Source organism: Homarus americanus, unplaced genomic scaffold (assembly GCF_018991925.1).
Source record: "Homarus americanus isolate GMGI-L3 unplaced genomic scaffold, GMGI_Hamer_2.0 scaffold33549, whole genome shotgun sequence".
NCBI lineage: Eukaryota > Metazoa > Arthropoda > Malacostraca > Decapoda > Nephropidae > Homarus > Homarus americanus.
Genome location: NW_024714474.1, coordinates 1 through 9,321, shown reverse-complemented (window position 1 = coordinate 9,321; position 9,321 = coordinate 1). Strand labels below are relative to the sequence as shown.

The 9,321-nt window shown below is 50.6% G+C and overlaps 1 pseudogene; it reads right to left on the bottom strand.

Moving 5' to 3' along the window:
• Positions 1 to 364: 364 nt before the first annotated feature.
• Positions 365 to 525, bottom strand: LOC121878835 (annotated as a pseudogene).
• Positions 526 to 9,321: the final 8,796 nt, after the last annotated feature.

The window sequence follows — 9,321 nt, the reverse complement described above, 5'->3', positions numbered from 1 at the left end:
TGATAGACGAAATTCCGGCGGGGCTTACTTAAAAGATATCCGACCCGGTTTCGTTTCCTCTTCGTGGGATGGAGTGCCTCTTAGAACATGTGCAGTATCAGCCATGAGCGGCCGACGGCCATTCGTGTCTCTGTGGACAGCAGGCAAAAGAGCGCCGCCCAGTTATTTCTGGCAGGGCGACAGTCCGTCGCGGTTGTGGTTAATGGGTGCGCTGTCCGGACTTACAGATAGGCTTGCTTGTTTTATGCGCGCAAGGCGCGGGCGATTAAACTCCCCAAGGCGGAAGCCGGTTCGGTTACTCCTCGTGTCGGGGGAGACAGGTCAGCAGGCAATCAACTCGCAGCAACCGGCGGATGTATATTTCCGACTGAGAGTGAGTGGCGGCACAAGCTCATAAGGGCTGCCGCCGCCGCAATATGCGTTCAACTTGTCGATGTATCTGGTATTCTTGCGATTCACATACCGACACGCAGTTTGCTGCGGTCTTCATCGACCCACGAGCCGAGTGATCCCCCGTTAAGAGTTGTGTATTTGCCATTTGGTCTTTTTGCGACTAACCATCACAGGTCGAGTCTCAATGAAAGGGTTTGACAGACATAGCCTAAGTTTGTGGTTTGGGTTTGGCCGGACGGCTTGTTGTTGTTTTTTGACACTTGAATTTCACTCTTTTTGGGTCAAGAGGCTTATTCGCCGGTAGTAAGGAACGGACGGGCAGCCGTCCAAAGCCCCGTCCGTCCTCCTCCTCCGGTCTTCGCGCTCTCGCCCGAGTGTGGTCCACCTACAGCGTGGTGGTACCTATTTTTGGTGCGGGGGCCGGGATTGTCCTCTTTCGCTGCTGGAGTTGCCAGAGCAGAGCCCGAGACCGCCCAAATCAGGAGAGTAGTAGTAGTTTTAAGAGCGCCCCGTTCTCTTTCTCTGTTAATGATCCTTCCGCAGGTTCACCTACGGAAACCTTGTTACGACTTTTACTTCCTCTAAATGATCAAGTTTGGACATCTTTCCGTCAGCTCGAGGCGACGACCCCAGAAAACCCTCGCGGGCAACGGGGCCGACAATCCAAGAGCCGCCAGTCCGAAGGCCTCACTAAATCATTCAATCGGTAGTAGCGACGGGCGGTGTAAAGGGCAGGGACGTAGTCAGCGCAAGCTGATGACTTGCACTTACTGGGAATTCTCGTTCATGGGAAACAATTGCAAGCCCCAATCCCTATCAAGAAAGGCTTTGAACGGTTACCCGCTCCTCTCGGAGGGGGAAACCGTTGATCCTTCAGTGTAGCGCGTGCCCAGAACATCTAAGGGCATCACAGACCTGTTATTGCTCAATCTCGTGCGGCTAGAATTGCCGCTTATCCTCTAAGAAGAAGTTGCGAACTGGACACCATTTTCTGGAGATCCGTCGACTACTTAGTAGGCCAGAGTCTCGTTCGTTATCGGAATTAACCAGACAAATCGCTCCACCAACTAAGAACGGCCATGCACCACCACCCACCGAATCGAGAAAGAGCTCTCAATCTGTCAATCCTTCCGTGTCTGGGCCGGTGAGGTTTCCGTGTTGAGTCAATTGCCGCAGGCTCCACTCCTGGTGGTGCCCTTCCGTCAATTCCTTTAAGTTTCAGCTTTGCAACCATATTTCCCCGAACCCAAAGACTTTGGTTTCCGAGCTGCCCGCCGGGTCATGGGAATAACGCCGGATCGCTAGTTGGCATCGTTTATGGTTAGAACTAGGGCGGTATTCGATCGCCTTCGAACCTCTAACTTTCGTTCTGATTAATGAAAACATCCTGGCAAATGCTTTCGCAGTAGTTCGTCTTGCGACGGTCCAAGAATTTCACCTCTAGCGCCGCAATACGAATGCCCCCGCCTGTTCCGATTAGTCATTACTCTGGTTCCGAAACCAACAAAATAGAACCGAGGTCCTATTCCATTATTCCATGCATCACCATTCGGGCCATTCAAATAGCCTGCTCTGAGCACTCTAATTTTTTCAGTAAACTCTCCGGCCACTCGGGACACTCGACAAAGAGCATCCCGCGAGCGGCGGGCGGTTGTTCGAGCGTGACAGTAAACACCGGCGGTGCACCGTCAGTCCGGAACTGAGATCCAACTACGAGCTTTTTAACCGCAACAACTTTAATATACGCTATTGAGCTGGAATTACGCGGCTGCTGGCACCAGACTTGCCCTCCAATGGATACTCGTTAAAGGATTTAAAGTGTACTCATTCCGATTGCAGGCCTCGGATGAGACTCACATCGTTATTTTTCGTCACTACCTCCCGTGCCGGGAGTGGGTAATTTGCGTGCCTGCTGCCTTCCTTAGATGTGGTAGCCGTTTTCAGGCTCCCTCTCCGGAATCGAACCCTGATTCCCCGTTACGTTATAGCCATTGTAGGCGCATAACCTACAATCGAAAGCTGATAAGGCAGACACTTGAAAGAAGCGGCGCCGGTGCGGAGACCGTGCGCTCAGCCCGAAGTTATTCAGATTCACCACAGGTGGGTTACGGACCGGGGCCCGACCAGTTTTGAACTAATAAAAGCGCTCTTCCCTCGCGGTCAGAGACCAATTGCATGTATTAGCTCTAGAATTGCCACAGTTATCCAAGTAAGTGGGTTTACAGATCCAATGAAACATAGCTGATTTAATGAGCCATTCGCGGTTTCGCCTTAAATCGGCTTGTACTTACACATGCATGGCTTAATCTTTGAGACAAGCATATGACTACTGGCAGGATCAACCAGGTAGCTGCTGCTGTTGGCGGCGCCTATCACGGCGGCCAAAATAGTGAGATTGAGAGAGGCAGAAGACATTGGGCGAGGGACCGCACGTTGGCCTTAGAGAAATAGCAAACCAGATGATCAGATCTAACTGCACCTTCTCTTGCTATCCTCGGCGCCGGCACCGCCACCGTGTGTGCCAATCTCCTCCCTTATCCGCTCCTCTTTGCCCCAGCTCCAGCGAGGCAGCCGACATTGGGCGAGGGACCGCACGTTGGCGAATCTCCTCCCTTATCCGCTCCTCTTCTCTTTGCCCCAGCGAGGCAGAAGACATTGGGCGAGGGACCGCACGTTGGCCTTAGAGAAATAGCAAACCAGATGATCAGATCAAACTGCACCTTCTCTCGCTATCCTCGGCGCCGGCAGCGCCACCGTGTGTGCCAATCTCCTCCCTTATCCTCTCCTCTTCTCTTTGCCCCAGCGAGGCAGCCGACATTGGGCGAGGGACCGCACGTTGGCCTTAGAGAAATAGCAAACCAGATGATCAGATCAAACTGCACCTTCTCTCGCTATCCTCGGCGCCGGCAGCGCCACCGTGTGTGCCAATCTCCTCCCTTATCCGCTCCTCTCCTCTTTACCCAGCTCCAGCGAGGCAGCCGACATTGGGCGAGGGACCGCACGTTGGCCAATCTCCTCCCTTATCCGCTCCTCTTCTCTTCTCTTTGCCCCAGCGAGGCATAAGACATTGGCCCATCTCCTCCTCTCTCTCTTTCTCTTACTGTTTGTGGGGACGTGGGCTCATGAGCGCCATCGTCGCCCAATATTGGTTAGGTTGTGTATTTCACGGGGGGGAACCGCCATCATCGTTGTTAGGTGATGGGGTAACCCAACGTGTGCTTTGACGAGTTTTGGCTGCTAAACTCTCTTTTTAGTATACTCGGCTCCCAGACTGCGCCCTGGTCGTGTTGAACCATGAGCGTTGTCTATGCACATTTAGGGTAGCCGTTTGCGCGTGGAATAGTGCAATGAATCTCGGTCAAGAGACGGTTGGGCGCTGCATTGAAGGCCGGCACAGACGCGAAGACGGGGTGGTCAGCCAACGCAAGTCCGCTAAGTTGGGCAGACAGCAAGGCGAAGGGGAGCCCCGTTCCGGACTGAAAGGCCGCAGCATATGCTGTGACGGAAACTAGTAGGGTGGCGACGTGTGCGCCGAGAGAGAGAGAGAGAGAGAGACGGAGTAAATAATGTCCAAACGGAAGAGAGACCTGGCAAGTGTAATTGATAGAGCGCGAGCCTACTCGCCATAAGCCCGCTCCACTGCCATTCCTCTGATCCAATGAGACTAAAATCTCTCTCTCCCTCCTTCTGCTCCAGCCATTGCAGGGCAGGGAAGCGACGGCAATTTTGGTTGTTGTTTTGAATGCCGCGCTTTGCTTCGCAGAGGCGCCGAAGCGCTCCGCTGGGGGGCGGAAGATATTTCACACCGAATATGTGTGTGAAGGCACCCTCTCCCCTTAATATAGTGAAATAGTGCAATCCAGCATACAAGGTCGGACGATAGGACATTCACCGTACCGCACCTCGAGAGTGGATGTTGGGTAAGGTTAAAACCGGACTGTTCGCAGACAGCCGAATAACCCGGTTCCGGACTAATTGGTGGATGCAACATCATGATGATGCTGCTGCTGTCGCGGGAACCGCAGTGGCGACGTGAGAGAGTAATAATGTTCAATAGGGAGAGCGACCTGGCTAGTGTAATTGATAGATCGCGAGCCTACTCGCCATTAGCCCGCTCCACTGCCATTCCTCTGACCCAATGAGACTATTCTCTCTCTCGCTCTCCTTCTGCTCCAGCCATTGCAGGGCAGGGAGAGGAAATCGACGGCAATTTTGGTTGTTGTTTTTGAATGCCGCGTTTTGCTTCGCAGAGGCGCCGAAGCGCTCCGCTGGGGGGCGGAAGATATTTCACATCGAATATGTGTGTGAAGGCACCCTCTCCCCTTAATATAGTGAAATAGTGCAATCCAGCATACAAGAGCGGACGATAGGACAGTCACCGTACCGCACCTCGAGAGTGGAAGTTGTTTGATCGTTTGTTAGGCAAGGTTAAAACCTGACTGTTCGCGAACAGCCGAATAACCCGGTTCCGGACTTACAATAGACGCAACATCATGATGCTGCTGCTGTCGCGGAAACCGTGGTGGCGACGTGCGCGCCGAGAGAGTAATAATGTTCAAATTGGGAGACAGACCTGGCTAGTGAAATTCATAGAACCCGCTCCACTGCCATTCCTCTGACCCCATGAGACTATTTTCTCTCTGTCTCTCCTTCTGCTGCTCCAGCCATTGCAGGGCAGGGAAGGGAAAGTGACGGCAACTTTGGTTGTTGTTTTTGAATGCCGCGCTTTGTTTCGCAGAGGCGCCTCGGCGCCCGGCTGGGGGGCGGAAGATATTCCACACCGAATAGGTGTAAAGGCACCTCCCCTTAATATAGTGAAATAGTGTAATCCAGCATACAAGAGCGGACGATAGGACAGTCACCGTACCGCACCTCGAGAGTGGAGGTTGTTTGATCGTTTGTTAGGCAAGTTTAAAACCTGACTGTTCGAGAACAGCCGAATAACCCTGTTCGGGACTTATTGGTAGACACAACATCATGATGCTGCTGCTGTCACGGAAACCGTGGTGGCGACGTGTGCGCCGAGAGAGAGTAATAATGTTCAATAGGTAGACAGACCTGGCTAGTGAAATTCATAGATCGCCCTCCACCGCCATTCCTCTGACCCCATGAGACTATTTCTTCTGCTGTTGCTCCAGCCATTGCAGGGTGGGAAGGAAAGCGACGGCAACTTTGCTGTTGCAGAGGTTTCGGCGCTCTCCGCTGGGGGGGGCGGAAGATATTCCACACCGACAGGTGTGTGAAGGCACCCTCTCCCCTAATATAGTGAAATAGTGCAATCCAGCATACAAGAGCGACGATAGACAGTCAACAGCATCGCACCTTCCTCGAGTGGAAGTTGTTTTGATCTGCTTGTTGTGCGTTTAAAACCCGACTGCTGCTGAACAAAGCCGAATAACCCGGTTCCGGATCTTTACAATAGACGCAACATCATGATGCTGCTGCTGTCGCGGAAACCGTGGTGGCGACGTGTGCGCCGAGAGAGTAATAATGTTCAATTGGGAGACAGACCTGGCTAGTGAAATTCATAGATCGCGCTCCACTGCCATTCCTCTGACCCCATGAGACTATTTTCTCTCTCTCTTCTTCTGCTGCTGCTCCAGCCATTGCAGGGCAGGGAAGGGAAAGCGACGGCAATTTTGGTTGTTGTTTTGGAATGCCGCGCTTTGCTTCGCAGAGGCGCCGAAGCGCTCCGCTGGGGGGCGGAAGATATTTCACACCAAATATGTGTGCGAAGGCACCCTCTCCCCTTAATATAGTGAAATAGTGCAATCGAACATATAAGGGCGGACGTTTTCATCACCGTCTCCCACTCGGTGTGTGTGCAGATTCTCGGATCATTTTGTAAAGTATGCTCGACCCCCGATTGACTTTGACGGTCTCCCATTCGGGTGTGCAAGTTTCTGTAGTATGCTATTAAATCGACCCCCGATTGACTTTGACTGTCTCCCATTCGGGTGTGAAAGTTTCTGTAGTATGCTATCAAATCGACCCCCGATTGACTTTGACGGTCTCCCATCTCGCAAGTTTCTGTAGTATGTTATTAAATCGACCCCTTGACTTTGACGGTCTCCCATTCGGGTGTGCAAGTTTCTGTAGTATGCTATTAAATCGACCCCCCCGATTGACTTTCACTGTCTCCCATTCGGGTGTGCAAGTTTCTGTAGTATGCTATTAAATCGACCCCCGATTGACTTTCACTGTCTCCCATTCGGGTGTGCAAGTTTCTGTAGTATGCTATCAAATCGACCCCCGATTGACTTTGACGGTCTCCCATTCGGGTGTGCAAGTTTCTGTAGTATGCTATCAAATCGACCCCCGATTGACTTTGACGGTCTCCCATTCGGGTGTGCAAGTTTCTGTAGTATGCTATTAAATCGACCCCCGATTGACTTTGACTGTCTCCCATTCGGGTGTGCAAGTTCTCTGTAGTATGCTATTAAATCGACCCCCGATTGACTTTGACGGTCTCCCATTCGGGTGTGCAAGTTCTCTGTAGTATGCTATCAAATCGACCCCTGATTCACTTTGACGGTCTCCCATGCGGGTGTGGAACTTCTCTGGTATGTTGTATAATATGACCGAGGTGCCCCTACACCTTACTATAGTGAAATAGTGCCATCCAGTGTACAAGGGCGGACGCTTTCATCACCGTCTCCCACTCGGTGTGTGCACATTCTCGGATCATTTTGTATAGTATGCTATTAAATCGACCCTCGATTGACTCTGACGGTCTCCCATTCGGGTGTGCAAGTTTCTGTAGTATGCTATTAAATCGACCCCCGATTGACTTTGACTGGCTCCCATTCGGGTGTGCAAGTTTCTGTAGTATGCTATCAAATCGACCCCCGATTGACTTTGACTGTCTCCCATTCGGGTGTGCAAGTTTCTGTAGTATGCTATCAAATCGACCCCTTATTGACTTTGACGGTCTCCTATTCGGTGTGCAAGTTTCTGTAGTATGCTATTAAATCGACCCCAGATTGACTTTGACGGTCTCCCATTTGGGTGTGCAAGTTTCTGTAGTATGCTATCAAATCGACCCCCGATTGACTTTGACTGTCTCCCATTTGGGTGTGCAAGTTTCTGTAGTATGCTATCAACCGACCCCCGATTGACTTTGACTGTCTCCCATTCGGGTGCGCAAGTTTCTGTAGTATGCTATTAAATCGACCCCCTAATGACTTTGACTGTCTCCCATTCGGGTGTGCAAGTTTCTGTAGTATGCTCTCAAATCGACCCCCGATTAACTTTGACGGTCTGCCATTCGGGTGTGCAAGTTTCTGTAGTATGCTATCAAATCGACCCCCGATTGACTTTGACGGTCTCCCATTCGGGTGTGCAAGTTTCTGTAGTATGCTATTAAATCGACCCCTGATTGACTCTGACGGTCTCCCATGCGGGTGTGCAAGTTTCTGTAGTATGCGATAAATCGACCCCGATTGATTTTGACTCGTCTCCCATCTGCGTGCAAGTTTCTGTAGTATGCTATCAAATCGACCCCTGATTGACTTTGACGGTCTCCCATTCGTGCGCTTCTGTAGTATGTTATTAAATCGACCCCATTGACTTTGACGGTCTCCCATTCGGGTGTGCAAGTTCACTGTAGCATGCTATCAAACCGACCCCCGATTGACTTTGACGGTCTCCCATTCGTGTGTGCAAGTTCTCTGTTGTATGCTATTAAATCGACCCCCGATTGACTTTGACGGTCTCCCATTCGGGTGTGCAAGTTCTCTGTAGTATGCTATCAAATCGACCCCCGATTGATTTGACGGTCTCCCATTCGGGTGTGCAAGTTCTCTGTTGTATGCTATTAAATCGACCCCCGATTGACTTTGACGGTCTCCCATTCGGTGTGCAAGTTTCTGTGGTATGCTATCAAATCGACCCCCGATTGACTTTGACGGTCTCCCATTCGGGTGTGCAAGTTTCTGTAGTATGCTATCAAATCGACCCCCGATTGACTTTGACGGTGTCCCATTCGGGTGTGCAAGTTTCTGTAGTATGCTATTAAATCGACCCCCGATTGACTTTGACGGTCTCCCATTCGGGTGTGCAAGTTTCTGTGGTATGCTATCAAATCGATCCCCGATTGACTTTGACGGTCTCCCATTCCGGTGTGCAAGTTTCTGTAGTATGCTATTAAATCGACCCCCGATTGACGTTGACGGTCTCCCATTCGGGTGTGCAAGTTTCTGTAGTATGCTATTAAATCGACCCCCGATTGACTCTGAAGGTCTCCCATGCGGGTGTAGAACTTCTTTGGTATGTTGTATAATATGACCGAGGTGCCCCTACCCCTTACTGTAGTGAAATAGTTCCATCCAGCGTAGAAGGGCGGACGCTTTCACGACCGTCTCCCACTCGGTATGTGCAGATTCTCGGATCATTTTGTATAGTATGCTATTAAATCGACCCTCGATTGACTCTGACGGTCTCCCATTCGGGTGTGCAAGTTCTCTTGGTGCATTTGAAGTATGAGTTGAGTTTAATGAAGTTGATTTCGTCATAGGCACGGTGCTGTGCTGTGCTGTGCCATCGACAACACCAATAAGGAAGGGGCATCTATTTTTACTTAGGCTAGCATACCTAAGTTAAAGCAAACTCCCTTTGCCAATACAAGAAGGAAGAGGATTTCTTATAGTCTAATAAACAATTCATCATGACCAAATACAGTATCTAACACAGGGGGTCCGGGGGCGCAGCCCCCGGTTAGCAACTAACCATTTGATTGCATTATCTCTGAGAATAGTTAGCAATTATCCATTTGATTGCATTATCCCAGGTTAAGGGGGGTTGTGTGTGGTTCCATATCACCAGATTTATTAAAAACTCTACGTCAGGCTAAACAGTTTAGGCTAGATAGTACGATACGATACGAAGTCATTAGTTAAGAGGTGAAAGAAGATTATTAGGAATTGAAGA